This window comes from Mustela nigripes, unplaced genomic scaffold (assembly GCF_022355385.1).
Source record: "Mustela nigripes isolate SB6536 unplaced genomic scaffold, MUSNIG.SB6536 HiC_scaffold_148, whole genome shotgun sequence".
NCBI classification, from domain to species: Eukaryota; Metazoa; Chordata; class Mammalia; order Carnivora; family Mustelidae; genus Mustela; species Mustela nigripes.
In genome coordinates, this window is record NW_026739562.1 from 5,152,418 (window position 1) to 5,163,740 (window position 11,323).

An 11,323-nucleotide genomic window follows, 5' to 3' on the forward strand; every position below is an offset into this window, starting at 1 on the left:
ATTTATTTCTAAGTATGATCGAAAAGAACTGCTGTCTGTGATCCTAAGGGCGTAGATAGAATGAATTTCAGTAAACATCATATGTTCCAATGTGTCTGTCAGTGACAGCAGTCCTTATTTCCAAAACCAGACTCTCAACAGCAAGGCTTACAAAAACAAAATTCTAACTTGCAATGAAGCCATTTCAACATTCTGCAGTCTTTGTCAATTGCATAAGTTTCTCCTTCCCTCAAACAACTTATCCTGATATTTTTTAAACCTTGACATTTAAAAGATAACTTTGCACAAGAACTTCACTCATTTTCCTACAAAATGACTCTTTCTTTTCATGAAAATTGCCCGGGGAGAATTTACAAAGTAATTTCACATACAAAAAAAAAAAAAAAAAAAAAAGAAAAGAAAAAAAAATTCCTGACCTTTGAGAAGGAAACTGTCTTGGCAATCCTGGAGCTCCCAAAACAACTCCAGCAGGGTAAGTTATTTGCTCTTCCTGTCAATAAGATGATCATTAACTACAGTCATGGAAGTGTGGATGGATGATGGAAGAGTCCAAAAGAAGGCGGCATGATTTTCCAAATGCAGGTAGCGGATGTGACTGTGTCTTTAGATAGCCCTGGGACTCTGCCCTGGAATCCATAGAACCCTAAAAGGGGAGTGTGGCAGAAACTCACTCCTCAGCAACTCCCTGTACTTAACTTCAACCGAGGGGCGCTCTCCCTTTGAATACCAAAAAAGGATAGCACAGAGGGGCAGATACCACTGTGAGGGGTTCTGCGGGACTCAGTTTGAGCCTCTCCTTCCTTTGGATTCTAGCTTCAGAGGAGTAAGGCAGTTCCCTGTTGTTAGGAAAACTTTGCTTCATAGCACTCAAGTCTACAGGGGAGCAGGGGAAGGATGTGAAGACTGTGGTAACAGAGGAAGAAGTTCACTGATCCGCAGTGCGCTCTGTCCATGAAGGGAGCAGTCAACAACAAAGCGGTGAGTCTGCTCTTAACTGCCTCAACTTTTATCTTGGAAGCCACATCTGACTCAGAGTGGGTGGCTGGGAATCTCTTTTGGTTTGTTCTGTCGCCCTGACATGCCAGCCATTCTTCCCAATTGGCAACCAGACACCAGGCATGGTCACTCAAAATGGAAAACAGGAAAAGAAAAACAAGTAGGATGGCTTGGTTGGTTTGTAGATAGTGCTGCTGATGCAAAGGTCATGGACTTGAGCCCCAAACTAGGTCAAAGAAGAACAAAATCTTAATATATTAGGGAAACCAGCATTACATTTTACATATTATATATGTTTTACATACTACATATTTCATATGTGTGTGTGCGTGTGTGTGTATATACATATTTATGTATGTATATATATACACACACATGCACACACACACACACACACACACACATATCTGGCAAGGAGGAACAGTGTTAGGAAGAGAGAGAAATGAATTAAAGAGAACTGATCATTGAAAATTCACTTTCTTCTTTTGAAAAGAATCATCTGTTAATCTTATGGCTGGCAAGTGATCTCATTTACTCATTCTTGCACTGGATCACAAACGAACAATCAATCCGCATCACCAAAAAGGAAGAGATGGGACTAGCAAAATGTCAAAAGAAAAATATCCAATTTTTCACAATAAATGAGCTTTGTCTGAACACTTAAAAGTGACCTTGATGTCACCAAAGCAAAATGCTCACTCATTGTTTCTATGTGTTGCTCTTCTTTATAAGCCTGTTTTTTTTATTATTGTTTTTTTTTCTTTTTCCTTTCCTAGCTTTCTTCAGCCATGAAGGTTTTTGTCTAAAAAGTGTTCAATTCCAACTAGACCCATGAATCAAGAAGGTCTGAACTGTGAATGCTACCATTTCCTGCTTAGGACAGCTCACCCAGCCCTCCAGAGCTCTTACCCCTCTAACTGTGGACTACCCATGAGGGCAGTGCCATCCAGCTGATGATCCACACAAACATGGTCAGACTGAAAAGGAATTACCCTGAGGCTCAATCTGGATAGAGATTCAGCAGAACTTCGCTAGACCCAGCAAAGTTACTAACTGTTGAGGTACTCTTCTGTCTAAACCTCCCATTCCTTATTTTTAAACATAATATTAGTCTAATTGATTTCCAAGACCTTTGCATCTTCGTGAGTCACAGAACTTTCAAAGTAACAATGATAATTTCAACCAAATCCTGAGATACTAATTTTTTAAATGACTTAAAATTCTAGGATGAGGAAGAGTGATGCTAAATTAACACAAACCCCTTCTATCTCAAAAGTTCTCTTGCCCAGGTGATTTGAAAGGACTGTCCTGATGCAAGAAATTCAATGTCAAGAACAGTTCTGCCTTTGCACTGTTACAAATTTAAAAGGTTTCAATGCCTTTGTATTGGATTCTCTGCTCCTGTGCCCTTTGGTGCAGCTGTAAGTGGGATATTGACTGATACTTTGTGAAACAAAAAGGGAAAAAAGACTTTTGTTCTCCCCCCAACTGCCATAACTCATACTCTCACATCAGACCTTACCTGCCTTCCTCTGTCTGAGGTACAAGTACAGATACGGTATTTCTATGGATGCAGGCAAGTGTCTCTTTTTCTTGGCTGAGATTTCTGAAAAAGAGAGTGTTATTTGCAAAAAAAAAAAAAAAAAAAAAAAAAAGGCGGGGTGGGGTGGGTGGATAGAATCAATCCTAACAGACTTGTTCTGATCCCAGACTGAAAGCATGCCTAACAAATGAAGGGAGTTGGTGTGATTTAGTGTAATGCCAGCAGCAAAAACACAACTGTAAATTATTCTTTTCCAACATGCTCTCCGAGGCTCAAATTGCTGTTTTACTGTCTGCATCTTTAATGATGGTTGATACATCCCCTGGGAAGGAAAGTACTGATCTCCTCTCTCTTGATTTAGTAGCTAAGCTGATTACATAGATACAGATATGGATATATAGATACATAATTATTTAACAGTCACCAAAGTCAATGAAGGCAAGAAGGAAAAAGGGTGGGGAAAATAATTGGAGTTCAATTTGCAATAAGTGGCAAATCATTTCCATAAACAACTCCCTCATCTCAGTTATTATTAAATCTGCTTTGGACTTAAGCTAAAGAATACTAGTATTTAGGGACCGGGAGGGGGATGTTTGTTTTGGTTTGCTTTTTAAGATCAGAGTAGTTCTATGCTTTTTGTAGTAATTTGAAAGGAAAAGTTCTGACAAGCCAAAATAACACCTTGAACTAAAACAGAGAGGATGATACAGGTATGTACCCAAGATATTTGCAAATGACAAGGTAGCATCTTGAGACTTTAGATAGAGTTTAATGTTCAATCCTTCAATTCCCAGATAAGCCACTCGATCTATCAAGGGAAGAATAACAGAACCGGGGATTAAGAAAGTTTTATCTCCCAGGAAAAATGTAATAGCTGAGAACTGAAGAATATATGGAAATCATCAGAGAATGACCTATTGTGCTCTCTTCTTGTGTAAAGATGTGGAAACAGTTAAATAACACAGATTGTTCATAAATGAAGACAGAGGACACTGCTCATCAAACCTGTAGGCAAGAAAAGCTTTGAGGAAAACACATGTGTTTCATAATAGAATTCTCCACCCAGTGACCACAGGACATTGAACAATGGATCCAATCTTACAATAAAATTGAAAAGGAATCAATGTATAAGCCTACATGTGAGTACAAAAAAAAAATGTTTTTTAAATTCTAAACACTCTTCCACAGGATGGGGTGAACACAGATCAACAGTAACACATGTTCTACAAGATGATAAATGTAGCAGCATCAAGAGATACAGAACCTTCTGAAGTGGAGGAAGATAAGCATCCTGCTCTTCCTCCTCTATGCTAATCAGAATGTTCTCAGAATCATGTGCTGGGTTCAGTTCCTCCTAGGACAAGCTAAAGAGATCAAGACAAACTGGAGCACAATCAAAGAAAAGCAACTAGGATTGTTGTAAATTTGAAACCATGAAATGCAATAAATCTGGCAGTGGTGATCTTGAAGCACGTATGCATGGAACATCTCAGCTAGGCACCTTCCTCTTCCATGCCCACTTTATCCCCACTTTATCTTTCATGCCCACTTTATTTTCTTTTCAACAAGAAGTTTGGTCAGTTGGTTGTGACTTCCTAGAGCAATGTGACAAGGGCAGTAGATTCACAATCTCAGCCAAGAAATCAATCAGAAGTGACTGCCACAGGCGGGGTATAATGGGGGTTGTGGGGGGTTTGGAGGGTGAGGGGGCAGGGGTGGTGGCATTTATCCTAGGTGCTGGCTATTCCTGGCTGCTCAGGTACATCCTTTGACCAGCAGAAATTCAGCTCTGGGCCCTGGGCTCAGCATCACCTCAGCCTCACAGTGGTCTCTCTATAAGAACTCTGGTAAATACTTCTGGAAAGTAGCCAGGTCAAAATGAGACCATAAAGCCACCGTAATGAGTGCCAGTGAGGCCAGAGGCGAATATTAAACTGTGCTGCTCTCCTTCACTGCCCTTCAAATGAATGAGAAGAAGCATGTCTGAGCTGGTGCCACATGTAAATTGCCTTTCTGCAGACAGTGAGGACTGAATTCTAATAAGCTCTCCTGGTCTCTGTGAGCGCGCCCAAAGAAACAGAAAAAGATAAAGAATATAACCCCTTGAACAAGACAGGGAGAAGGTCAGTCCTTTGGAAGTCCCTGTGGTACAGGCTCCCCCTTATTTTAGGCACTCTCTCCCCAGTCTTTGACTCAGATCCATCCACAAAGTCCAGATGAATTCATCTTGATGAGGCATTAGAAGAAAATATCATGGAATGGTGGTGTGACTGATGGAGTCCCTACAGGAAGTAGGAAGTGGATATTAGGAAAATGTAAGTCTTTGCTCTCCTTATCACAATTAGGCATTATTCAATGTGCTAGAATGAGTCCGAAAATCAGATTAGAGTCTTAGTGTTTAGCCAGATAAGATCCTAGACACATCACTTAATCCTATTAGAAACTTAAACACTGAGAGATTAATATCATTCATATTATAGAGCTGTTTTAGGGATTAAATGAAAGCTCTCTTCCAATTATTTTTGCTTGGTTTTAAAAGTAACAGATGATCTCTGCAAAATAGAAAATAAAAAGTACAAACAGAGAAAGAAAGAAATCAATTCTATCCCTACAACCAAGAAATAATAACTAGGGCCACTTCAGTGTATAATATTTATTGAAAATGAATACAAGAATCACATAGTATACAGACACACACAAACACACACAGTACATGAACAATAAGCCTTTCTTTTGCCCAAGAGTCCTGGCATAACCAGAACCCAGAGTGACTGAGTGGCAACAAATATCAACAATTGCTCATTTAGCCTTCCAAAATTTTACCATGCAGGTACACATTATATATACATCAGTATATTTTATGAGTCATCTAAATGTATTTTTTTTTTTTTTGGCATTTATTCTGTGCAAATTTACTCCCGGGCCATAAGTTTTTGTTTCTTCAGTTTCTTCTGGGATATCTTTTTCTTCTGTGCAACCTCCTCTTCTGGTTTAGGAACAATCTGCTCTTTTTCAGTAAGGATCATCTCAATGTGGCAGGGAGAGCTCATGTATGGGTTAATGCAACCATGAGCCCTGTAAGTCCTACGCCGCATCTTGGCGGCTTTGTTCACCTGAATGTGCTCAATGACCAGAGAATCGACATCTAAACCCCTTAAGTTCAGCATTACTTTCTGCGTTTTTAAGCATGCGCAGTAAAAATTCAGCACTCTTCTTGGGCCACCGACCTTGTGTCCAGCCCCACTGTTTGGCCTGGGCACACCTACCAACTCCACCACTGTAGCAACGGAATGGCACACACTGCTTCTGCAAAGTGACGCCTTTCAGATACTTGGTGGCTTTTCAGATATGCATACCCTTGATGGCCTGGGCAGTTTCACGTGTGTTCTTAAAGTGAACACGGAGATTTGAACCTCTTGACTTGCATGATTTTTTAGGGTTTTCCGGGTCAAGCGAATAGCGAACCATTTTCAGAGGTCACCCCAGGCTGCTGAGAGGAAGAGCTCATCTAAATGTATTTTAAAACACTTTTTAAAGTTGGCAAATGCACCAGGTAACAGTGAGGTGATATTTTTATTGATGAGCCCTACTTCATATAAGACAAAGAAAATGACAGATATTGTTGGGCTATGGAATCCCTGTCATTTTACCAGCAACCACAGAAGCCAAGTGCTAGATGCCCAAATGGATGCCCATTATTATTAGATGAAACTTGGACCCAAATCACCAGCTGGTGTTCTACTTATCTTATGTTGTATCATGTGTTGCCTTCTCCTTGTCTCCCCTCCTCTACAACCACCCACTGGTTTGGTCTTCTAAAATCTCAACCTCAGACAGTGAAAGGAGTATACACAAGAAATCTAAATAAGAAAGTCAGGTAGACCTCTAACAGATGCGCCTAAGAGACTCAATCTCTATCCTGCCCTACTGAAGAAAATGCTGAACTACCCAACTACAGCAAATCAGGAAAATAAAGAGCCACTTTCATGTTTCAGATAAAATCCTATTGTGTCCCACCTACAGCTCTTCTCCTAAACCACGTGTTCAATCCTGTGTCCCTGAGAATTCCTTTTTATTCCTTCTTTACTTGCAACTTGCTTATCTATGAATGGAGGAGGTAAAGTGATGTCTTGAGCTCTGTACAGAAGTTAGAGTGATAATATTCTTTTCCAACTCTGATGCCATGACTACTGCTGCAACCTACTCAGTCCACAGATAATCTCCTTGAGAGTAGAGTCATGTTGTCTGGCTGTCAAATAGAATCAATTAACCAATGAAGTTATAATCATCCACAAGGGGCTACTAATTAGGAGGAATACAAAACTAAGTTCAATGCCATTCCTTGACACTGACCCTGACACTACAGCAAGAATAATAAAGTCTTAGAAATCAGAGACAGAACTGACCATTTGAATTATGTGTGCACTTACCCAATCAAGAAAGTTATCTATATACATTTTCCAGGCAGTTCAGGAAAATCAGTTTGAAATGGCAAACTGGGAAGCCAGTAAGTTGACTAGAGTTGCCTCCTTCATAGACATTAGGCACTGAAGTTACCATATTAAACAACGAATCTATGATCTACTAGGTAGGCGAAGCTGCTCTTGAAAATTCCATAAATTGTCTATAAAGTTTAAGAAATATTTGTATATAATCTTATAATGGTTTTCATTAAATTTTCTAACTCTCAGTAAATTTTTTGTTTTGTTTTATTGTTGCAGCCCTGAAAAATGTCAGTTGGTCAATAAGTGCTTTTCATATCTTCGAATAATCAAAAACACTTTTCTACTTTCTCAGACGTGTTTGCCTACAATATGAACAGAAGAAGTACAGAACCACTAATCCTACTTAACATTAAACCAATGAAGATTTAAACTGAATCATATGAATTTTAGTTGCAATGGTTAACTAATGGGAACAGATCGGGAGTTTAGAGACATTTATGTACTTACATTCTCTAATTTAGCACTCTAAAATAAAAAAACAGGAAAGCAACCACTTCCTTAAACAGTAACATAAACATCTGCTTTCTATTCAGTTCGTACTTTCAGTCAAGTACTATCTTAAGCCCTCACAACAGCCTTTCAAGATTAGGTATTAATATCTTCATTTTATAGTCAAGCTTAGATAAATCAGCTAACTTTGTTCAAGGTTTTGTAGCAAATAAATGGTAGACCACAATTTGAGCCCTGAAGGCTAACGTTCATGATCTTCTCATCCGTCTAAAGAAAATCTATCCTTTGAAAACAGGATGGGAATTTCCTAAAACTGATAAATAACTTTTCTCTTTTCAGCAACGGTGTCAGTAGTCACAGAGAGTGTATCATCATCCGATGATTTGTGCTGGTACATAAACCCATCTACAAGGAAGTATTTCTGGTTTTGCTGGCACTTTCTGGACAGCTGAACTCATTCTGAAAACACTCCGTCTGCTGAGCTTTCCTTGCCCAGTGTAATCATGCTTGAAGAATTCTTGGTCTCAGCGATGGTTCTGAAAGTGTGATCACCAGTCAAGCAGCATCAGTGTCACCTGGGAACTCAATAGAAATGCAGATTTGCTGCAGACCTGCCAGATCAAAAACTCTCGAGGTGCAGCCCAGTCATCTGCTATCTGTGATTTAAGAAGATCTTTGTGTGGTTCTGTGCCACAGTAAGTTTGAGAATCACTGACTTACAGGAATAATTGCCATAGGTATACCCATAAGTCTCTTGGACCCTGAGAGGTGTTTCTCTAAAATCTACACAGAACTAAGCCTCTGAATTCAAATAACTAAGAAAGTACCAAATCTAAATTTGTTGGACTGTTCTTTTCCTTAAACATAAAGTCTGTATTTCCCTCAAAAGGCCCATGCAGAACAAAGGACCCCTTGTGTTCCCACTGGAAGGACTTAAAGAGGTGAAGCCGGAGTCATGGAAATCTGTGAACACAGACACTAAGACACTCAGATGCGTACAAACACCCAAATACATCAGCTTCAAGGAAATTCTGCCTAGGTTCAAGGCAGGCTTAAAAATCCAAAGGATCCTTGGGTAGGATCAAGAGCCCCATGGTAGTGCCTCACTTAAGAAATACAGTGAAGGGGCACCTGGGTGGCTCAGTGGGTTAAAGCCTCTGCCTTCCACTCAGGTCATGATCCCAGAGCCCTGGGATCAAGCCCCACATCGGGCTCTCTGCTCAGCAGGAAGCCTGCTTTCTGTCCTCTCTCTCTCTGCCTGCCTCTCTGCCTACTTGTAATCTCTGTCAAATAAATAAATAAAATATTTAAAAAAAAAGAAGAAAGAAAGAAAGAAAAGAAAAGAAATACAGTAAAGCTGCCTCAGTGTGCATCAACACATAATGGAAGGAGTTTGGATGTTAAGCCCCTGGCCTGCTGCGTGACCTCAGGCCACTAAACAGTCTCTCTTTTATTCTTGATATCCTCATCCATAAAATGGGATAGTAAACATTTATTGGGCACTTTCCACACACTGAACATTGTACTAAATGTTTTACAAACATTTCACTTCTAATACTTATGATGTCACTTTTTAGGTTTACAGTCCCTTTTTACAAGTCTGAGCTTCAAAGAGGTCAGGCCAATTGTCTGAGATCACACAAAGACTTAGGTAAGATATAATCCTCACCTGTGACTCCAAAGCTTGAGCTCTTAAACATGATCTTCCTCTAAAATTTCTTCTATTTCCATCATTCTCCCATATGAGAACTCAAGCATATATGCCTTCCTCTACCTGAAATGTTGGGTGTTTTTAGTTAACATGGATTATTTTTAATTGCACGTACAACTGAGTAGTTCATACTTCAAGATAAAGAACTTCTAAGGATTTTTAAGGCACAGAAAAGAAGGAGGTCTTTTATATGGATGTTTAAGGTGAAAGACCAAAAGAACCCTCCTGGCTAGAAGTGCATTTTTATCCTGTTAACCAGCTAGTTTCGCTTCTGTACAACGCTTGCTTTTTTCGCGTGCGCGGGCCCCCTGAACCAATCCGCTGGTGCCAAGTATGCCTGTTCAAACTGTCAACCAATCAGCTCAGCCCCACCCGAAACTTGTTTGTACCTGTCTATAAAAACCCTGCACCACGGGGCGCCTGGGTGGCTCAGTGGGTTAAGCCGCTGCCTTCGGCTCAGGTCATGATCTCAGGGTCTTGGGATCGAGTCCCGCATCGGGCTCTCTGCTCAGCAGGGAGCCTGCTTCCTCCTCTCTCTCTCTCTGCCTGCCTCTCTGCCTACTTGTGATCTCTCTCTGTCAAATAAATAAATAAAATCTTAAAAAAAAAAAAAAAATAAAAAAAAAAAAAACCCTGCACCAACCCAGCTCTGGACCTCTCGGCATTATCCGCAACGAGCGGCACAGAGGTCCAGGTTCGAACCTCCAATAAACGACCCTTGCTGCTTGGCTTTGACTCACGTCTCTGGTGGTCTTTTAAGATGAGAGTAATACTCTGTTGGTATTTCAAAGGTGAATATAAATATATGTAGTACTTATTTTTACATCCTTTATGGATTTAAGGTCACTTTGTTAGGATACACACATGAAATATATAGTTTGGTTTATTCATAAAATTACCATATTTGGAATAGCCACAGATGACCTGCCTTAAATCGAGATGAAAGTAATAATTTTGTTGTTGTCTGACTTAGCTCAAAAGGTTTTCAAAGTTGAAAATGTAAATTCCTTGATGGGGTGCATGGGTAACTCAGTGTGCTGGCATCCGACTCTCGATTTTGGCTCAGGTTATGATCCCAGAACTGTGGGATTAGGCCCCCATCAGGCTCCACACTCAGGGGAAGTCTGCTTGGGATTGTCTTTCTCCTTCTCCCTTTCCCTCTGCCCCTTCCCCTGCTTGCACTCTCTCCCCCTAAAGTAAATAAATCTTTCAAAATAAATAATTAAAGAGCTAAACAAACAAATAAATAAATAATGTAGGTATGTAGTATGTTTGTAAATTCCTTAAAACTAAGAATACTATGTCTTCCTTATTCTGTAGCCCTATTGTCAGGACCAATAAATGATTGTTGAATAACCTAGTGAAGAAAGAAGTAAATATAGAATTTGGGTAATCTCCCCCTCCTGCCCCTTCAGTAACGTTCTTAAGATGAATTTGTTCAATAAGATTATTTTCTCATTACTTAAAGCTACTGATTTCAGTATGTGAATTTTAATTGGGAAATGTTACAGGAAGAGAGGCTGTACTGGAACCTAGTTTTTGAGACATGCTGCTATATTGTGGCTGACAAGGCGGGTAACAGTCTGGAGCATCAACATGCTGGGACAGGATGGGTGTGGCTTAGAGGACAGCAAGCTAAGACAGAGTCTAATTCAAGCTCAGGCCAGGCTACTTGCCACCCTGTGCTGCTCTAAGCAATAAAGAGATTGTCCCCACAGGCAGGCATGTAACCAAAAGGGGATCTAAAGCCACTTAGCAAAGGAAGCAGGCTCTAAACTCCCTGAAAGTAGGAACAATATCCACCCATGTATTTATTCCCAGCAACTAATTAGTCCTAGGTACAAAGCTGACTCTAAATCAAGCAACAACACCTCGACCCACTACTCCTAGAAGAGCAAACCTAGGCTCAGGGTCCAGGAAAGAGACTGTTCACAAAATGTTAACAAATTAGCTTTATACTGCCAAGCTGCAGAGTTCACAGACAGTAGGAAAAGCAATGGCTGAAATCAAAGCAAACAGACAAGGGGGATAAAGCTCATTGTTACACAATGACCATCTGTCTGCTGTCATTCCCTCCCTCCTTTGCTGCTCGGCAGCCACCTTCTCATCCCAGAGGTG

General features: G+C 40.2%; 1 long non-coding RNA gene and 1 pseudogene across 2 annotated transcripts; one reads left to right on the top strand and one right to left on the bottom strand.

Moving 5' to 3' along the window:
* Nucleotides 1-508: 508 nt before the first annotated feature.
* LOC132008389 (uncharacterized) lies at nt 509-10,475 on the top strand. 2 transcript variants are annotated; one of them, XR_009401626.1, is made up of 5 exons: nt 509-978; nt 1,773-2,057; nt 3,334-3,678; nt 4,725-4,854; nt 7,834-10,475. It is a non-coding gene; the product is annotated as an uncharacterized LOC132008389 (long non-coding RNA). The 2 variants fall into 2 exon arrangements; XR_009401627.1 differs by lacking the exon at nt 4,725-4,854 and having other exon boundaries at nt 510-978.
* LOC132008388 (large ribosomal subunit protein uL22-like) lies at nt 5,411-6,046 on the bottom strand (annotated as a pseudogene).
* Nucleotides 10,476-11,323: the final 848 nt, after the last annotated feature.